Raw genomic sequence first — 22,469 nt, 5'->3', positions numbered from 1 at the left:
CATATACAGTCAGAATATTAACAATGACCAAAAGACCAAAATTCTCTTCTTAGAGAAAATTGTCAAAGTTTTAAAGGTCCATGACAATACTACATATTGATGATAATAGGAAACTGATTGCCAAAAGATACCAGTAAAATTTAACTTTGGAAAGTCTTTGGACCCTATTCCATCCCTCAAAATTAGAAAGAATTGAAAAAAACCTCAATCAAAATTTTATTATTATTATTTAGGGATAGCGTATTCTTTACAAATCAACTTTATAGCTAAGCAGTTACTTAAAGAACATCATAAGAGATTAACTTATTACATATAACTTCATCCATTTAATCTTTACTTTTTGTTTAGTGAAGTCATGGGAATAAAAAGAGAAGAAAGTTCATGTTAACTAATTTCCTAAAAACAAGTTCCAAACAACAACCATATGCCAACAAACAGAACAGGAAAAACAATAATGTTCTATTTGATGGTGTTATTCTTTGTTATACTCAGAAAAGGAAAATTTCCAAACTAGAAGTTAATTGAAAGTAAGTGGCTTGTTTTAGAATTTAATCACATTAAGTATTTTCTTCCAGATTTCTTAGATTTTTTTTCCTGCTCCCAAAGGACTCCATCCAAGGCCAATACTACTTAATACTGCTTTCAGTTCCTCCTGACTATTCAGATCTTTCTTTTAGGATCAATTACCATTTTACTCATCTCTCTCCATATCCGTGGCCCCGTCCCTCATATTGCTCCATTTCTTGTTAGAGTGTTGCCAGTAGAACACGTTAAGAGACTGACAGTTCATAAAGGTTTTATTGTAGATACTGTATTGGTTTATCACTTTCTGTGTGTACAGGGACAGCATAACGGTCTCAGGTTTTTCTGTTGAAATTAAAAAAAATTTTTTTCAGAAAAATCACTTTCCTTCCAAAGGGATAGTTTTAAAAAATTGATATTAAGCCTGTTTATAGATATTAATTTTGCTAAAGAATTGAGCTCTTGAAATTAAATGAACCAGTTTATACAGTTAACATAAACAACGAAGCCTAAAGGCTTTCCTTTTTTTCTACCACTAAATGATTTTTGGTCTGAGGATGAAGGTTGCCATTTAACAGATCCTTCAGTTGTATTTTATTTGGTGTCTGGTTATAATTTTAGAGTTCACCGTCTCTGACCTTTAAGCTTCTAGGTAAATTGATAGTCATTTTTGATGGGAAAGTGCATGGAAGATCAACAGTGCCTTCGGGTTGAAGAGTTTGACATCATTTCTTTCCCACTTATTTGCACTTCTGTAATGGCGACGCGATGCTCTTTGACGTGTGCTGGCATGCTTGTCTTTTGTTTTAATTTCTGCTGTGCTGTAGTGTTAACTGCTGTGCGTTTGTTGTGAGCTTTAATTCAAATTTTGATCAGGCTTTTTTTTTTTTTTGTAGCTTTGTTATGTTTCTATTTCTTATACCCTACATGAAGTTTATCATTTTGAAGTAGGTTGTTTTTTAAACTTCAAACTGTAATTATCAGTGTTCTTGACTTTGCACTATAGTAAGTAATGGTTTGGGGACTGTTTTTGAAACTGTTAGTATTAATCACAAATCTCTACATTCTGCAAAGAGATTTCTCCATTATCTTTTACAGATTAATCTGTGCTATACAAAGTATATGTATTCTTAACGACTGAGGTACTTTTAAAATCATATGTGGCTAAATAATTAAATATAATTTTTACTAAAAATATGCAGTTGCCAATAGTTTTCTCCATTAACTCTAAAAGGGAAAATGGATATGTTCCCAGTTTCAGTTTTTCAGTAGCTTTAATTCTACATTCTGACTTCTTTTTTGGCTATAAGCAGGCGTGTCTGTGTCCTCTTATTCTTTGATCCTTTGCTTTCTCTTGTTGTCTGAGCTACTAATCCCATTTTTCTTTTCAACTTCTTTTCTTTTTTCTTTTTTTCTTCAAGAAAATTTGGAATAGGAGCATGACCCAGGTTGAGGGTGAGCAGAAATTATTATAACAGAATTTCACCATTGATTTTTTTTAAATAAAAAATATACATCTGTGTTATAATAGAGGTGATCATTTGGGGGAAGAGCCAAAGGGTATTCATTCCCCTAGCTCACAATATTAAATGCTAATAGCTCATTTAACTTATTATTCCTCATCTGCTAACATATAAACAATTGCATTTCTTACTCGTATAAAAATAAAACCACCAAGTATTTTATAATTTCAGAATTTTCTAGTACGTACTTTGAAAACATCATGGAATGAAGAATAACATTTTGAGTAATAAATCTTTTCTGTGGCAAGTGACAAGATCATATGAATACAAAAGCTTATCCCTAGAAACTAACTGGGGGCAGCTATGTAAATTATTTATTCCTCTATTTTAATGAACCATAACACACTTCTTATCCCTTTAATAATTATAGAAAACTGAAATAAAATATGATCTTACTATATAGTACACTAAGGAAATGAAAATAAAAGGCATAAAGATTTTAAATTTGGCTAGAGAATTGGGAGAGGGGCATATAAAAATCAAAAATTGTTTAAGGGTTTTTAGACCCTCTATGATGAATAAAAATGATATTGTCTAATGGAAAAAAAAACCTATAAGTTTCCCACTTCTTTAAGTGAGTTAAAATAAAGAAGCTCTGGATGGCATGTCTACATTTCCTTTAATACCTTCTCGTAGAAGGTGACATTGATGAATGTGTCCATGGACCAGTGATCCTGAAATGTAGCATCTCATGACCTGCAGGTGTTTCCACCCTGCCTTTCCCCAGCTTGGGGGTTGTATTTGCTATTTGCAATTTGCCTGTGAATTATATATCTTTGCTAAAATTGAATTTGCTTCTTTCACATACCCTGCCATGTGCCAGCATGACCTCCTGCAGCAGCCATGGGGTTCCTCATCTTGATATGGTGATTTCAGGACATCTAGATAATAGTCTTTCCCTCGGTTCCCTTCTCCATCCTCCCATTGCCTTATTTCAAATTAATTTTAAATTATTTCATTTTCTGACATTTGTCTCCCTTAGCCACATGTCAGTTGAAGTGAAATTGAGTCCTGATTGCCTTGAAAGGTTATAGAACTATGTTTTAGAAAAATCATATTTTTGTGGTCAAATTTAATTTTTAACTTTAAAATTATTTAGCTTAATGAATTTGCATGGGAATTGATAAAATAGTAAACAAGACTTGTAAGCCTCTTGTTCTGTAGACATTTATTTAGACCCAAATTTGGAATTGATTTGGAAATCACCCGTAGTTGTCTATAGCTCATATAGTGCCATTCCAGTCAACGTCAAGTGTTGGATATAATTCCATATTACTAAGATGAATTAAAGTCATTATACATGACTATACAAAACTTTAAAATATATGATTAAGCTTATTCTTTACTACTTGGCACAGTATCACGTTTTCTTCCAACTATAATTTTATGCCTTACTTAGGAACTTTCTGGCATCTCCCCCTTCTGAATCGTGTTTATACATTAGCATTTATTTTTTCAGGTATCTTTCTTGTACTGTGTTTTCACAGCTGTTCATTTTAAAGTTACCTCAGAGATATTATCACTTTGTTAACAAGCTCAAAATACATTTGCTGATTATATTCAGTTTTCTAAAGTTAGGCAATAAGTTGACAGAGAATATAAAATTATTTGGAAAAACCTGACTTTTAAAAAATTGTAATTATGTTTACTCAGATTTGCATTATTGATAATTTCTTGAAATGATCTGTTTTAGTTATACATTTTATATAAGTTCATTTACTCTCAACATGCAGCCTTATTATTTTTCATCATGTATTATGTAAAATAATTGAGTCCAGTGAACACTTAAAATTCATTTTGAGAATTTGTAGTTCAGCTCCACTAATTACGAACTATTGGCTACCTGATGTTAGCCTTGAAAGCTGTGGGCACAAGTCAAAGTTGGAAAGAAAGCTAGCTTTGAAAAGTTTATGGAACAGAATAGACGAAAACTGAAGAACTCTGCATGCTTGAGCATAAAGTTGAGCTTATTAGGCTGAGCTGTGGACCAGGAGGGGCAGAATTGGTGTCGGCACGTTGAGGAGGGAGGAAGTCATGGAGGGTTTTACACGTTAGAATAATAACTGTAAAAGATTCTTTCCATACACATTTATCTGTTCTCAGCATATTTGTGTGCTTATCATGTACCAGACTCTTGAGATATATTGACAAATATGAAATTTATAGGACTAGCCCTCCAGAGCTGAGTCTACTGGAGGAGTCAGACAAACAGGTAACAGTTGCATCCCTGAATAATGGAAAATGAAGTAACTGCCATGAGGAGAAGATGGAGGAGGGGAATGTCTGAGGGACTCACCTGAGGACAGTCCTCTCTGCAGAGACGGAGTTAGTTTCATGAAGGATGAGGGATAAACAGGCAAAGAGCAGAAGGAGAGAGAGGGGTCCTGATGGGAAGACAAGAGCTGGTGTTAAAGAATCAATGGCAGAAGAAATGGTGTCAGAAGACATGGCAAGTGGACTGGGTAGACCATGGGGCTGGCGCAGAGCGAGGGAGGAGAATAAAGATAAAGTTAGAGAGAGGGGAGGCCAGGAGACAGGAGACAAGACTCATTTAGTGCACATTTAAATCCTAAAAAAAAAAAAAAAAAAAAAAAGTTTTTAGAAACACAGGCAATTATTTATTTAGCTTTTTTTCCTGAATCTGAAAACATTTTAAAATCTCACCAGTTTATATGCTGTAATTAAGAGGAGATTGTTTAAATCCTTTCAAAAATCAAGCTTTTATAAGTGAAATAAGTCAAAGACAAATACTGTATGATACCACTTGTATGTGGAATCTAAAAAATACAGCAAACTAGTGAATATAGCAAAAAAAAAGAACGAGACTCACAGGTAGAACACACATTTATCTGTTCCAGTGGTTCGCAGGGGAGCAGGAAAGGGGGAAAGGCAATATCGAGGTAGGGGACTAAGAGGTACAAGCTATGTATGTATTAAATAAGCTTCAAGGATATATTATTGTAAAATGCAGGAAATATAGCTAATATTTTATAATAACTATAAATGGAATATAACCTTTACAAATTATAAATCACTATATTGTACACCTGTAACTTATATAATATTGTACATCAACTGTACGCCAATAAAATTTTTTTTTAAAGTTAAGCTTTTACACTAAGACATTAAAATGAAGAAAATGAGTCTTTTCCCCAAATCTACACCCTACAAGTTAAGTATACTCACCTCTCAGGGTCTATTTAAAGAATAATTTTTCCAATAAAAAACTGCTTTACCCTAAGCATCAGTGCAGGAAATTTCCTCTAATATTTCTATTTGTTACTGTCTTTAAAAGTCTTAAGTTTAAAAAAAAAATCCCTGATCCTGGAAGCAGCAGAGATGTAAAGTGAATACACGTGTAAGATGCACTCAGGCACGTTCTTCCCAGATCTGTGGGAACAAGATGAGGCAACATGCGAAATGAATTAAAATGCTTGTCACCTAGTGGATTCCGGGAGGAGGGCAGTCTTTAAGACCCAGCAGCATAGTATTTGTCTGGAGAGGAAATGTTGCTTTTTGACAGATGAGAGAAATCCCCTTAGTGCTGGCTGTGGGAAGAGAGAAGCGAAGTCAGTCACCTGGTGGTGAAGGCCAGTAAAACAGCCAAGCAGGAGGAAAATTTTTCTCTCCCTCTTCGGCTTTTTTTTCCCCCCCTCTCTCTCTCCCCCTCTTCTCTCCTCTGTAGGAGCCACCTCCTATTCTCTCAACTCTTTTAGCCTAACCTTCAAAGGAGAGCGTTCCCTTCAGACTTTATTCTCTTCTTTTCCCCACTGAGAGACTACCTCGTAGCTGCAAGACATTTTTTAAGTCTATGCAGGACTTCGGGGATTTGGTTATCTTGCCACGGAAATTGATCATTGCTGAAGCTTGGGACTCAGTGTGCTAAATTAGCTACCGGAGTAAGCCTGCCGGAGGAAGGCTTTTATCCTATACTCTTCTCTTCAGTTTGAACACATTTGCTTGAAATTTGCCGCATGACGCTGTCCAGGGAAGCAGCTTTTTTTCTTGGGATGCAGCAATTCGCTGGTTTCTAAGCTTATTGCAGAAGAAGAAATAATCTTAAGAGTGGATTTCCCCCCACCCCCTGCTTGATTCGACCGAGCTGTGTTGCACCGCGGTAAAGATCACCTGTCACTAAATCTTTGAGGAAGTAAAACAAAGTGAATTGTAATTATTATTTATTTATTTTTTATTATTTTTAACCGGCGGAGGCTGCGTGATCACGGAGAATGAGACTGAGAGATGCTGCCAGGGCTTGGAGGAGGATAAAGCTGAGTTTAGGCTGGAAACTAAAAGACTAGATTGTTTTTTGGCACAACTTGCCCGGTTCCTCTTCACTTCCTTTAGTTTCGCTCCATGGACAGATCCACAAACCTGGACATTGAGGAGCTCAAGGTACGTGATGCTCCGGGGCGGGTGTCGTTCCTCCCTTGCGGGCGCTCGCATGCTCCCCTGCTCTCCTGTCTCTCTTTCTTGCTGCCTCTTCCTTGGGCTGCTAGAATAGTTGGTGGCCCCTCGGGACGGCGAGTGGGCATTTGGGGTGAAGCGTACCCGGCGCAGCAGGGGCCCCTCCTAGGGCTGAGGACGTGGATGGAGGGCAGCTTTCTGGAGCTTGGCGTGCACTCTTCGGCGGGGGTCCCCTCCCTGCCTGCTCCTCCCGAAAACAGCCACCCCGTCCTCCCCCTTGTCGGTTACAGCAGCACTTTGGGTACCAGACTCGGCGCCCATTAACCTCTCCCGAGAAGCGGAGGCGGCGGCACAGTCTCTGCCCGCTGTCGCCTGTTTGCTCAGCAAAGTTGCCCGAGCTGCGCGGCCACTTTGCCTCCTCTTCCCGCTCCCAGCCCGCCAGTCCCCCCTCAGGACACGGGGACAGCCTATTTCCGCTCAGAGATTTGCGGTACAGAGGCGTCGGCAGTGACGGCTCTGCATGAGACCTCCTTTCTCCCACGACCGCTGACCGGTCTCAGCCACAGTTGCATTGCCCTGGGCGCGAACTCGTGTGCTGTGGGGCAACCCCCTGCAAGCAAAGGGACCGGAGAGGTTCCCCCCGCCGGCCCGGCGACACCAGCACAGCGAACGTGCCTACCCGGAGCATCCAGCAGGGAGAGGGTCTGGGGAAATGGAGAGGGGGTGGGGAGGCGGGAGCCCGTCTGGGCTGCACGAGGTGGGGGCGGGAAGTGGTACTGGGGGTTTCTGTGCATCCCTCCCGCTGTCAGAGCAGAAGCTGTCCTGACCCGAGCAGAATCCCCTCTGCCCCTCTCCGCTCCACTGGGTCCCCTCGCTGCACCCTGTCCCTCTTGGGTCCCAGGCTCCACCGAGAGGGGTTGGCTGGAAGGAGCATCCAGGCTGACAGTTTACTCCTCTGCCTTTGGGCACCGCTTATAAACGCGATGGGCACCGTTGCAAGGCCCGTTTAAAAAAAAAAAAACTTAAATAAATGAACAACCCACAAAATAATTTAAATGTCCCGCTCACTGTAAATGAAAAAGCAGGAAAGGGGGCGATGCGTCGGAAAATCCTTTTTTTTTTTTCCTTCTTCACTCTTCTTTACCTCTAGGCATTTTCTACACCCTTCCATAGTGTTTTAGAGGGTTATTTTATACTCGAGATTCAGTTCTGATGAACTCTTTGTTCATTCAGGTGAGGACTTTTAGATGCCCCCACCCACTGGGGGAAACTTGACTAGTAGAGGTTTTCACAGAAATGTCAGGGAAATGGATTTGCCCCGTAAGAGGGAAGGATGGGGGAAATCCCCTGTAGAGGGCAAAACCCTCTATCTGCAGCCTGCTCTCTGCCCAGCCACAGGGCCATGAGCATGCCCAGCCCCGAGCCCAGGTCTCCTGGAATTGCACCCCAGGGCTCCTGGAATGTGGTCTAAATTGACTAGAAGGAGGAAAGGACAGAGAACTTTGGGCGGTTATGGAATTAGCCCTGCCATCTACTGTAGTTGAAGCTTGGGTGGGGGAGGATAATCGGAAGAACTTAGATATCACTTCATTTAAGATGCAGGGTTTGTTGGAAAAAAGTTAAATAGGCATATTTCTGCTCTAGTTAAAGTTGGGGAATAATAAGTTTCTGTGTTATGGCCAAGGTCACCATCAGTGGACCTTGGCCTGGAAAAGAGGTGTCCTGTTAACTCTATACTGTGCTAAGATAGGATGCAATACCTTTGTTTTTTAAAGGATTCCTTGCTACCTTTCCCCAAGCATCCCAGTCTCGTGGGAGAGAGGTAGGGTTTATTTGAAATGCAAAGGAGAGGCATTAGAACGACATTTGTGATGTATATTTCATGCTGAAGCAGAGTATCCAGATTATTTTTTGGTTAAATACAGGGTATGATACAGAGAAGAGCTTTTTCTCCTGAGAAATGAAATGAAAAATTGTTTGGGGTGATCGTTTTCCCTGATATCCCATTCGTTTCCTTCTAGCTTACCCCCTCTGAACCCTGGCATCACTAAATTGCTGTTTGAATGAGAGAAAGCGCAAACCCACAGGGAAAACTTCTGTCTAGTAGACGATCCCAGCTTAACCTCAAAACGACTACACGTTCACTCAGGGATTCTCACAGCCAGAATGTGTTAGACTTGGTGGACAAGCAGCAAAAGGTAGAAGCTGAAGGAGCCTGGGTGTGAGGCAGTTTTGGCAATGACCAACTGAGAAGAAATGAAGGAAAAAGTCAAAGGCAAATACCTGTCGAGGTTGCTGAAAAATTACATCAGGGTCACTCTGCTATGGAGGGTCAAAATAGAGGAAATGTTGAGATCCTCCAGTTTGGGAAATAAAATTTGTGTTGTCATGTTTGACCACACTTCTGGAACAAGGAGGCTTCAAAACACCCTCTGGAATATATATGCTTTGTAGAGATGGGCGTGCTGCACGTGCAAAAAACTTGTCTGGATTTCCTCTTGTGAGTGGAATCCATTGGCTGGGATTTTGTAGACCAACCCAGTTGAAGTTCTTTTCTGGTAGCTTCTTGTTGAAGAGACCTTCATGGAGGCAGTGGCGAGAGAGCAGAAAAAAGCTGGGGATACTTTTTTTGGACATGATTTGCTTTTTGACTTTTTCTGATCCAAGGCTGCATATGTTAAGGCACATCCACGTAAGAACTTTATGTGATGCTTTAAATACATGAAAAGAAAAACAATGTTCACTGGGATTTGATAGGTAGATAAATGGATGTAATATCACAAGAATACCATTTAGCTTAGTATTAGATCATTAGTGTCATTACTAGGTGAAGCTGCTTACCTCGGGTTTTAGGAAAGGAAGATTCTGCTAATTCTTCATCTGTGTGCTAAACTGTTTTCTCTTTATGAGATTTTAACAAAGGATTTTTTTTTTTTTTTGCCTTGCTAGATGTGTGGATGTTGATTTTTTAATGTGCTATTTAGGAAATAATGTTATCTTTTGCAAGTTTTTAAACTAAAGATAAGCTTCAATAAATAAACGTTAAGCCATTGCTGTCATTATCATAAAACGAACCATAATATGCACATTAAAAGATTTACTGGTGGAAAACCAAAATATAGTTATGTGTATAAAACTTGCTAATGAAGACAAGCATGTTTCATCTTCTATTCTGCCCACAAGTGCCCAGTGAAACAGATGAGTGTTGAAGGGAGTTCTCATTCAAAGCATTTTGGTCTTTCTTTTCCCTTTGATCTCTACCTGTTTCTTTCTCCAATAAATGTATAACTTTACCCTTGTGTTTGTTTTCAAGAAGAAACAACATCAAACAACGCAGCACATGGGTCACTGTTTTGAAAATGCAGATGTTAATGCAAATTGATACCAGAGAAAGCACCTTTATCCTGGAATACCTCTGAGTTACAGGGTACTTTTAGTAGATGGTATTTAAAAGAATAACTTTAGCTTTTATTTTAGCTCTAGGGTTGCCCTCCTTTAAACAACATATCTTATGCAATGGAACAGAGAATATCACCGTTTTTTAGAGCTGACACACATTTGCTTTTTGTAGTGTTTATTTGTAAGAGATATTAGGCTGAATAAATGGTATGTTTAAGTAACATGTATTACTTTGGTGATTCATTTACTTAGCTTTTGCAGTATGAGTTTTAATTCATTTATACTATTTTGGCAATCAGGAAATTATGCTCTCAGATACTAAGCATATATTTGTGGATAACTGTAATTTGCTTGGAGATCAAAAACATAAAACACATCAAAGTATAGCAAAATTTTTGCAGTATTATTCGATCCTAGCTTTTATTTATTTATTTGTCATGATTGTTCTGTTAATGGGATGACTAGCTAGAAGTTAAAATATAATTTTTCCATTACTTGCAGAATAAAAATACTATGTTTCTGGAATATTTTCTTAATTATCATTTGTAAGGTATAAAATTATAAACTACGTTGTTAATCCTGAGATGCATAAGACAACTTTTCCATAAATATAATTGTACTTGTTTGAGTTAATTAAATGTAGCCCAGTCACTGCTGCTTAATTTTATCTCTTTAATTTAAATAAAATTTCATCCTACCAAGAGCTTGAAACTTGCCCTAGTAGATGAGGTAAAAGCTTCCCTGAATAATGCAATTAGGTCATTAAGAAAGTATTGCATGGGTGAGAAATGATAATCTAGCCAAAAAATGCATAGATGTTTAAACAAGTGGTTGATTGAAAAATGCTGAGGTCTTAAACCAAGTCTTATTGAACATTCTTCTACAATTTCAATCAAATAAGAGAGTCGGCACTTAGAAGAATTCTAAGAAATTTGTTTTGTTCCATCAGTAAGACACTCAGCCCAGGGAAGTCTCCTTGCTGCAGTGTAGGAGGCTTTGGGATGCATGTAAGTAGGTGGTATTTTTTGTTAGTCATTCCACAGTGAAAAATAGTACTCTCTAACAAATGTCATAATTTTAGCAACTTGCCTTATATATTCATTTCTTGGCTTAGAATAAGGAAACATATGTGTGGATACTGAACTATTTGACCTCTTTCATATCTAAATGAATTATAACTTTTGTCCGTCTAGGTCAAGTTCCAATTCTCCTTTGATTAACAGGGACCAGTCATGAAGATTGAGAAACTGTTAACCTTGATTTTTTTTGTATTCAGAATACATACTTGTTTCATTGAAGTTGAAAAAAACTTCAAGTAGCAGTAGGGGAACATTCTTTTTTTTTTTAATACAGTTAGAGGGGTAAGGGAACATTTTTGATATGAGTGGAAAGAATTGCGAAAAATAAATTGGAGGGAAGTTGTATAAGTGACAATTTTAGAAATTTTCAGTGGGTAACTGGCATCACTAAGTGTACATTCAATCTCTGTTCTGGCTATTATAGCTTTGCTGATCTCCAGACTTTACCAATCGAAAATATATCACATTTTGAAGGTCTAGTAAAAAAGAATATTTTAAGATTTATGGACTCAAAATCATAGCTATACAAGATGGCTTAATGCCGTAAGACAATAAATCAGCCCATGTCTTGTGGGGCTTTCCTTTTATATAATATTTAGCAAGCTGTTTCTCATACTGTCCTGGAATTTCAGCTAAAATACAATTTGTCAGAGCTTACAACTCTAAGATACTAAGGAAAACGACAGTGTATTTTTGTTCAAATCTCTGTAAAGTTTTTGAGTATCTGAATTTAAATAGGTAACTGTATAAAAGAATAAATGTTTACATGTCAAAATACAAGTTTATAAGTTTAATTGTTTATAATTGTGCTTGAATTGTGATCAAATTCTTAGCTTCTAAATCTCTACATGACTAAAAGTGAGCTACCTCATTTTATAACAAATACAGATTTTAATATACTAACATGTAAGTTTTTATTTTACTCTGAGTCTCTTGCTTTTCCTGGCAAATGTTGAGAAGCATGAGATAATCTTACATCTTCAGTGAAACTTACCAGAGACTTCTAGGCCAACCATAGGATGAACAAATTTAAGATTACCATCCTTCCAAGAGAATTATAGACTCTCATTCTAAATTAAAAATTTCACCATGTCTTGAGAGTTTTCTAGATGCTCCTAAATGATATTTTTGTAGATTGATTCTGAAAAATATTATAAGCCGTGATCTGATTTTAGAACATTTATACTGCTTTGTTGGAATTAAATAGGTTATCTAGAGTGTTCTACGCCAAGTTGACATCAGAAACGTTTTAAAAAAAATTTTATTATCCAGCCAGAAAAGCTTTAATTGCCCTGGCAATGCCCCTCAGTAAAACAGGAGCTGAAGCTTCAGCCTTAGATATTAATTGAAACAATCACCCAACACCAAAAAGGGGTTGAGTCAGAGGCACCCCAACATATGCAATCTCTCACTCCAAAACTAACAGTTTATAACCTTTGAGGAGATTGACTTGTGTGGTGGGAAAGGCACAGATCTGGTTGAAGTAGTACTTAGAAGACCTTGTGTAAACCCTGGCTTTGCCATCAACCAGAGGTGGCACGTTGGACTTGTCACAATCCTCTCTGCCTCGGGTTCCTTGGGTGATGGTGCTAGTGCAAGGTGGAAATTGGATTCGGTTCCTGGGTTTTGTTGTAATCATTTTTAGCCACAGCTAAAGAATTTGTTAAAACAATGTCTTTTAAACAACTGCAATATCTAATACCAGGAAAAGGGGAGCCATTCCGGTGGGGGGCAAGAGAGGTTGGGGCTCCATCTAAGCTACGTCTCCTTTGCTCTGGCAGCTGACCCCAGGACACTGCCTAGATCTTTAAGACTGAGGAACACAAAAACCTCAGGACCAGTTGATCTCTGTCTGCCAAGGCTGAGAGTCTAGGGCTCAGAGTACTTTTTTAAGAATGACATTTTTGTGCCCTCCTGGAAGAAAATCATTTTCAAATTGATAAATAAAATTAATACAACTCTTTTTATTCCCTAAAAAAGCCTCGTTTGAGCATCATAGTAGGTTTGTCTGCTGAATATTATATTCTCATTTAAGAGTACCAAAATGGAGACTCAGAAAAATCGAGTAAAATGCCTAGGATCACAAGGTGAATAAACAATGGGAAAAATAAGTCAAATCTGTGCTCTCTGTATCCAAATACTGTGCTCTTATATATAGACCAGAATTATCGGATGTTTGTAGAACTTCTGTCTGATGATAGACTTTTCTCACTGAATTTCTCTTATATTCTTGTTTCACAGAAAAGTGACAGTATTTGAGCTATAGTCGTATTTCCTCTTGTTACAGACTAATTGTTCATAATTTTTTTTTTACTAAAATGCTTATTCCTAATCAGTTACTTGGGGCCAAATTACTATTGGTTGATGTTTGTGAATAAAACCCAAGAGAAAGTCAGTTAAATCATGAATTTAGGCCACTGAATAACAGTTTCAGAACCTGTACCAATCTTTTAAAATAAGCCCTATATATTTTGTCGAGCTCCATGAGTATTCCTCATTATCCTAACTCTAAAATCACTGCAAATAAGTTTGATTTTGTGAGAACTATAAATTGGATTTAACCTCTAACATACCTTTGACATTCCAACTTGTTGTATGTTTGGTATCAGTCTTGAAATTGAAAAAAAAAAGATCTGAATGATTATACTTACACTAAAATTATTATGTGCTTAGTTTTTATGATATCCCAGAAATCTGGAAATAAATACCAGGTGATTTAATCCATAGTAAAACTAAAATTCTCAATGGCAATCTTTGAGACTTAACATACCAGAAATCACAAATGAAGATAGACAGATAACTTATTATTATTTTGGAGGGGCATTTCTTTTTGTATTCATAAGGGGGGCAATATTGAATAATCTTTTTTGTGTAACATTTTTCAAAGCCTTTGCAAGTCTCAACATTTAAGGGTCTAACTAGATGGTGTGATTTATCGGACAACACATATTTTCTGCCTACAAGCCATCATTTTTGTAGATCTTTTCTCTTTGATCATCAGAGCTAGGTTTTGGCATTCTTCTGGAGAACACAGTTTCCATCACTCACCAGAGTGACTGCTCACGTGACATGATGAAGAGGACACAGCCAAGGTTATGGACGCTTTGGCTTCTGGATGGTGGATGAGACTGACTTAAACTCTTAGTATCTTGCACAAGCACACCTGCTCTGTCAGTGTCTCAGCTGAATTATTCATGGCTGTGAGCCATGGACATTCTGGGTTACTCCTAAATAATTAAAAATGCAACCTTTAATCTATGAGAGGCGAGAGCGTACCATATTTTTCTTTACTGGAGGCGTGCAATGCTTCAATTACTAACCCACACGTTATCATTCCCTAACATCCTTTCACAGCAGTTTTTAAACTCCCATCTCTGTTTAGAACGGCTAGAAAAATACATATTATCTTAACTGAGATAAAAGAGCCTTTGATGCTTTCTTGGGTAGAAATAACCAACTCGGCTGCCGTAGGCAAGAACATTTTTGTGAAATGCGGTATAATGGATCAGTGTCATGAATGGGAAAATACTGTGATCATCGCAATTCCAGAAATTTATATCTACTTTGAGCACTTGAGGGTTTTTAAAATCCAAATCAGGAGAAGCTAACTAATTCAAGGTAAGAAATTGCTTGCCTCAGACTTCTGAATTATATTCTCGGTTTCCACCTCCTTCTCCACTGGAGGCTCATGAGGAGAAATATTATCTAGTCTGAGTACCAGAATTAGTTATGTTTCTAAGCAACTGCTTGGTATTCAATCTTATGACTCTTTTTCTTCATTAAATTGACTGTGTTCTACTTTGCCTTAGTTGCTAAAAAGCTCAGAGGCCAATTTGGGGCCCATTTCTAACAAGCATACTTAGGTCCTTAATGTAATTCCTGGCTTTGTGATACTTTTTTTCCTCCACTATTCTTGAACACTGTCATAAAGAGTTAGTGGCTATAAACAATGTATATACTTAAAGATAATTAAGACCTTTTGCAGAGACTCATTTATTTTCATAATGTTTCAGTGGACATGCCTCAGTATTTCTCATCTCTTCTGAACAGCTTATACCTCTGTAGGCATTTACTTCCGTTTGTCGGGGGCTCCAAAATTGAAAAAGTTTGAATTATCCTGCTGTGTGTATCTGGTTATGCCATGAGCATGATTTCCACTGCACACAATAGCTGCATCACTTGTGAACCGCTTGCCACAGAATGAAACTGACATATACCCAGAGGAAAAGACTGCCGTTTAGCACTTACATCATCAAAACCTCAACTTGTTCTAAGACGTTCTGTCCTAAGTCATGATTATTTTTTATTGTTCTCAAATTTGGCCTTCGTGGAGAATGATCACCTGCATTTCTAAGTCTCTGCATTTTTAATGTTTATTGCTTGTATCTGGTGTGGAGACATTCTTTTAAGAACAGTTAAATGAGCTCATCTTAATCAGCATTTTGTTTATTTATTTTTCAGGTTCACTTTGTAAAATCGATGTTTTGAACGATTGAATTGCTCCAGGCAGCAGAGGCAGTTAGATTTTTAGATATTCTATTTTTTTCTCATCAAGTTTCCAAAAGTTCGTGTTTGAGTCGTGGTTCCAAATGTAAGCAGTTCCATGCGTAGTGTTGTGTCTTAATGGTGAGGGTCCTCATTATCAAAGTGTTTCTGGGAGAAATTTTAAGCATTCAGTAATTCTGATGATGACATTTTTGGCACGTGGCAAGTACAAACGAGAGTCTTTTATTTGCTTCTGAGTCCAATTACTATACCAGCCTTCTTTCATTTTAGAAATACTGACATGCTGTTACATATAGTTTTTTCACTTATTTCCTATAATAGGAATAGCTCTTAGCACATAATAAAATAAAAACACAGCTGACTTTAAAGTGTTTAACATTGACAATTAGTAACTTTTTTTTCAATACCTGTTTCATATTTACACACACCCGAAGTGAATTTCAGAAACTTTTGGAAAGATATGATTCAAGCATGGCTAAAATTTTGACATTATATGTGGTAATATTCTATCTTAAGTGATTAAATAGTTAATGCTACACTTTAACTTGATTTCGTAGACTTACATAATTATAAAAATTATCTGCGAACATGCTCAGAGTGTAAGTTTTTGTCTCCTTTGCCTCATTTTCTGATGTTTAGTGAGATGCCCTACCTCTCTTATCTTAAACTCTGTGTTCATTCAAAGTTGTAGAATAGTATGCTAAGTGTTTTCCAGCATGCACAGTGCAATCAAAATCCCAAAGATTGGAATCACATTTTTTCCATTTCTTGTTTTACGATGAATAGTATTGGAGTACAAATGAATAAAGATGACAAGAAGTAACATCAACTAAAATTTGGGAAACTTAACAGCAGTTTAAGTTGAAAAAGGAAGAATGACTCCAAATAAACACAAAAATAAACAATAAACATTATGCTCCGACCCCAAACAAACATTTGATTTATATAATCCAGTGTCTAAATTATTACATTACAAAACCTGTGATTCACTATGGTGTTAGTAGATATAAGCTTTATAGGTATTTGATATATACATTATTGAATTCTTAGCAAAAATTTAATTTTTTAATATTTTCAATGGAAATGCAATATATGAACTCTTACCAGTTTGATCTTTGACTCTCAGGGTCTTTTACTTTTCACCCTCCACTCCAGATTTCCTTGCCTGGGATTTTGTCCATGTTGTTTCAATTCTCTCTCTATGCATACTTCCTGGGTATCTGCTCACAGCTTCGATTTTCACTTACACAATAATGTACTTCCAGCTTGCACCTCTCACTGGAGCTGCATTTTCTCCTCCCTGATTTTCAACAATGTACTAGAAATCTTTATCTGGGTATTTCCTGTCACCTCAATCTAACGAAAGTTCTCTGCTTCCTGTGTCACCATTCAGTTAGGCACCCTCGCTGGTGGTCTCCGGATCCTTGTCTTCTTGTCCCATTGACTCGGCCAACTCATCTAATTGATCAGCAAGTCCGTCATACCACATAGTCAGAGTTTTCCCCTTCCACACCTTTTGTTAAAACTCCAGATCAAAATTTCATCTTCTCTTTTCTGGATTTTTATTCCCTTAGTCTTGCAGGGATGCTGGTCATATTTGCAGTGAATTCTAATGTGATGTCGCAGTTGTGACCCTGGGGTTAGGGACTAGGTAGCTGAATCACTGTTGAGGGATTTATACATTCTCTTTCTCATTCTTAGTACGTCATATAAAAGTATGTTGAGAAAGAATGGCGACTGGGGCGCTAAGTCTGAGTCTGATGCTGGATGGGGTGGAATTTAGAGGTTTCTAGAAATGCCTAAAGATACCCTGAAAAATGAAGGAAAGGTGGTTTCTGGAAGCTAGACCTGATGGTAGCCCTGATTACTTATGACTAAAATGGTCAGGTTGGGGGAAAGGGAGCCACAGATTATTTGAAGATAATAATGGTACATTTGATGGGTTTTTTTTGTCTTGATGAAATCTTTGCATTACACTGTGCCAGAACCATGTTTGACAATTTCCTTAGCGGATTTTCTGTATTTTTGACATTTGAGCAGATTTCTTGTAGTCAAAAATATTATCTGCCTCTGGGAATTTGACAGCTCTTTCTCTGAGAGGTGGCCCAAAGACCGTATGCTAACAGAGTAAGCCACCTAACTAGGCAGAGAGGTGTAGAAAAATAAATCTCCATAAATATAGGCCAAGGTGTTTGTATTCTGAAATGCACATATTAGCTAATAAACTTAGTTTGTTAGTGACATGTAACTATCAGCTGTTTGTTAGATGGCTTCACAATTGTTTTACTCTTTATAGCCTTAGTTTTTTCAGTAGAAGCTACTCAATCATCATAGATGTGTTTTAGCTGTTCTGTGAGACTTACACCATGGGCTAAGAGTGAGGTAATACAGATGTGCATGTTTCAAAGTAGGAACGGGGAACCAAGATCTAACTGAAGATGGCTGCTGATAACAATGGTTAGTGAGGAATCGCCCAAGAAAATGTGGCTTGTAAGAATGGGGGAGCCAGGAAGCAAGATCTGTTCATGGTTCTTCAAAGGGAGATTCTTCCTTGTTAAGAAAACCAGGCAGATTCTTGACCTTTTTTAACTAATCTGCCTCTGTCCAGCCTATTCGACAAGCAATCTTCATTCTGCAATTCCAGAGTTCCCTTTTAGAATAAGGTAATATTTGGTCCCTCACCTGCTTAAAAGTCTTAGTCAATTCCCTGTTGCTTATTTTATAATCCGTACTCCTCATCATGAGCCAACATGGTAGAAAGCTTCCTCTATGGCCACTCTCGAACCTACTTTCCAACGCGCGCACGCACACACACACACCACGCACACACACCACACACACCACACAGCACACGTTCTCCCATGACTTCACTGAATAACTCTCTTCTCCCTGATCATGGCAGTTCCATTTCCTCTTTTGTGATATTTTATATGCGCTCGTCTAGACTACATGTCTGCTTCTTTGCTGAGAGAACTTCTACCTGTTGACTAGTACCTAGATCCAGGAAGAGCTGCTTGTTTCTTTCTTTTGTGTTTCTACACTCTGTATATTTAACCCCACTCCACGTTCTTAACCAGACTGTGTGTGGTAGAAAAAGTGGTTGGTATGATACCAGCCTATCGAGGCTTAGTATTAACTGCCAGTATAAACTCAATATTCATAAATGTTCTGAGTTTCCTTGGACAGAATGTGTATCTTTTCACTTGTTAGAGACAAAGCCCTAAGTTTATTATTTATATTGCCTTTGTCTTCCATAATCTTTCTATTTTGTTTGGTTAAGCTGTAAATTATGAAAGAGAGATGTTAACATTTCCTGTTACATTGGTGTTCTTGTAGATCTCTAAACTTTTGCCTTATGTATTTAAGACTATATTATTAGATACAGACAAGTTTAAATTGTTAAATTTTCCAGGTGAGTTGAGATCATTATTACTATGTAATGACCTCTTTATCTCTGATAATTTAATTTTTCCAGATTTAAAATAGCTGCATCAATCTTAAGTCAAATCACTGTACTGTTACCCATCTTTATTTTGGTTAGTGTTTCTGCTACATGTTTCTTTCATTGTTTTTTCAATCTCTTTGTATATTTAAGTTTCATATGTGTATCTTGCAAATGGTACGTATCTAAATTTTAGAAATCCATTTGGATAATTTTTTGCCTTTTATTTCTATTTTTAACTAATTTATAAATTAAATCTAATTTCTAACACATTTGAATTTATTTCTTCCATCTCACTTCATGATTTCTTTTCACCCCAGAATTCACTTTTCTATTGTCTGAAGTATACGATGGTGACAAACTCATTTTTCTTGGTAGCCTGAAAATGTCTTTAATTCACCCTCATGTTTGAAATATTTTTTCTGCATTATAAATCTAGAAAAATAAGTAGTTCTTGTACAGATTTCAATAAATAGGTATTATCTCACTATCTCCTTGCTTCCAATGTTGACAATGAGAAATCAAATCTTAGTTCAAACATCATGTTATATATATGGTATTTCTTTCCTCTTTAGCTATTTTGTAGACGTGTGTGTGTGTGTGTGTGTGTGTGTGTGTGTGTTGTTTAGTGTTCTTTGTTTTTACTATATGACTTTTTTGTGATTTTCTTTTTATTTTTCTAGCTTGATATTTTATAAAGTTCCCGAATCTTCGTGAAAGGAAGTGAATGAACACTTATTAATAGAGTTTATCTGAGAACTACTATATCATCTCTTTTAAGAAGCTTCTGCAACCTGTAATTATTATAGCACAAGAAGTCATCTTCAGGTCTAGGGGGGCAATTTTCCCTTTAGGCTTTTGGGGCCAACTTTTAACATAATACACACCGAAACATTGTAGAAACTGTATTTTTGTAGCTGAGATCTTCCTCTTGCAAACTTTCCATCATGCAGTTGATTTTCAGTTTTCTATTCTCTGTAATGCTTAGCCTAAGGAGAAATTTCTTTCCCATTTTCATAACTTTGCTGTCTGGTTCCAGGGACTAGTGGCAGCAATCCTAGTTCAGCTCAGTACCAGATCAGTCACAAACTAGGAGATTCTTAGGCATCAAAAGGTATCCTCTAAGTGTCGGTGACTGTTGTTGAATAGAAAGCAACCTGTATGGTATAATTTAAGATTCTTTTATGGAAAAAAAGGTTCCCCAAACTGGAATTTGGGAAATCTGAAATTTCTATCATTTAGATCATACCTTTGGATTAAGAGACTAGCTCTCAAAGGATACCCTAGTAATCTGCAATTAAAATTGACTGTTGACAATGATCAAGTTACATTTCCTTTTCATAATTGTTTTTACTTGTTGTTGGATGCCACTGTTTCTCTGTGCTAGAATTTAATATAAGGTTCTTTTTCTAGTTCAGTAATACACACATGCAGAATTTTTGTTTAAACTGGATAAATTGCAGTTTTGGAATCTGTAAAGAACATCTTGACTTCAAGGACCTTGACTAGCCAAGCAGCTCCAGATATATGTATATAAAAACAAACCTAAAGAGCCAGACAAGACAATAAACTTGTAAATTTGAGAAAAGTGATTCATATTTGTCAGTTATGAGTATATACTACGGATGTCCATTCCAACGGCATTGTTAAAGCCGCATGTATGGTCCTGGTGAGTTGTGTTGAATGAAGAATATCTTTTGAATCTGTATTTCCTTTTACAACTACCATCGCGTTATTTTTATGCTGAAAAAAATTTTGCTTCATCCCCAACATCCAGATAAGTGTGTTACACATAGACAGCACTTCATAAATATTTGTCAAGTTAGTTAACCTCCACGTGAAAGTCATCTTCTAACACTAATGTTACTGCTTTTCCTCCTCTGAACTCATTATGATACACGATTGAATATGTCATTAGAAGTGATCTAGATGCTCAGAACAGATTTCTCCTTAGTTAGAGCACCTGTTTCGTTCAGTATTCATTTGGATGCAGTGGGTAATAGTCAGCATTCAGGTAAATATGTTGTCCACTCAGGCTCCTGAGATACTTGCACCACTGTGTAAGGAAACTTGTGGGATAAAAGTGTCACACTTCATCCTGGGGTTAAATTCCCATCCCCATCTGACAGTCATAATAAAAGAAAAACAGACCTTTCCCAAATGACCATTCTCTTGAATTTGGTATTCAATCCTGACCCACGAGTATTAGGAACTAAATGATAGTATATGAAAATAGAACTTAACAATAGAAGTTTTGTATCAGATGTATCAGAGTTTATCAATTATATTGACTCAGCAAGGTATTTTAGCTCAACACACACAAATAAAAATTTTTAGTTTTTATTTTGCCCAAATCACACATACTTACATGTTTATGTAAAATACATCAAAACAAAACTGTTTTTGGAGAAACACAGAGAACGTTAAGGAGAATAGTGTCATGACAGTAACTCACACACACATCTCTGAGAGAGCGAAATCCAGAGAATGTTAAACTCTGAAGGAAAGTGAATTTAAATAATGACTAATAAATAAATATATTATGAAGGCAGCCACCCACTTAGCCAAGTATCTTGCACAAAAAGTACTCAATACATAGTTATTGAGCAGAGCTTAATCTGAGTATAAAAGATGTTTACTTTCCTAATGATGGAAAATTCCTAATCATGGAGCAAAATGAGCTGCAGGCTTCTCATCAAAGAACAAAACGAATACAACCTCACAGCCGTTGAGAAGCCAACTCTAGCTCTTTGCTCAGCTTTGGATCCCAGAGACATGGGTTCGTTTCTAGCTCCACTTGTGAGCTGTGTGATCTTGGCCAAATCATTTAACTTCACTAAATGTCAACTTCCTCAACTAGCGAAATTGGGTCAGTCATTGTACCTACCACACGGGAGTTGTGAGACTATAATGAGACAGTTACGTGGGTACAGTCACCATGGCTTACCACTGAGCGCTCCATCTATGTCTCAGTTCTGATTTCATTATTATTGTTGATATGATCTTCATGATAGCGGCCAAGCAGGAGTGAAACATGGTTGAGGTGTAAAAAAATGAGCATATCCACCTGTGTAGGGCGGCAGGTTCATCCCGGGAAGAGAAGCTGTGAGCCTGCTGCGAGAATGGGCGTTGACGGCTGGCTACGTACAGATCCATCCTCGGATGAGACTTAAGTGTTGGTCTTTGCAGGCTCTACGGTAGAACTAAATGTAAGTGCTTGAGTTTAATAATATCAAAAGCTCTCCAAAGGTTCTTAACTGCCTAAAGGCAGCTTTTAATTTTAAACACTGAGAAAAGTCAATCAGCCCACACCTAAAAATATGCATTGGAATGTGTTTTGCATGCATTAAAACCTAATTTCACATCTCACCAAGCTTAACTACGTGTTTGCTCAACTAGTCTCAGATCCTGGGTATTTTATTTATTTATAATAGAGCACATAGGTTGTTTAAACTGACACAGGCCTGCATTAAATGACTAGTCTGCCTATTTGTAGGCATGCTTTCAGCAATGTTGTTTCCTTGAGATATTTTAAAATCTAAAGGCATTCATCAAAAACTTAAGAAAAACTGCATACCATAAATAAGTTCT

The sequence above is a fragment of the Camelus dromedarius genome, chromosome 22 (assembly GCF_036321535.1).
Source record: "Camelus dromedarius isolate mCamDro1 chromosome 22, mCamDro1.pat, whole genome shotgun sequence".
In the NCBI taxonomy this organism is placed as follows: domain Eukaryota; kingdom Metazoa; phylum Chordata; class Mammalia; order Artiodactyla; family Camelidae; genus Camelus; species Camelus dromedarius.
The sequence above is the reverse complement of the archived record's forward strand: the minus strand, read 5'-3'. Positions refer to the sequence as shown.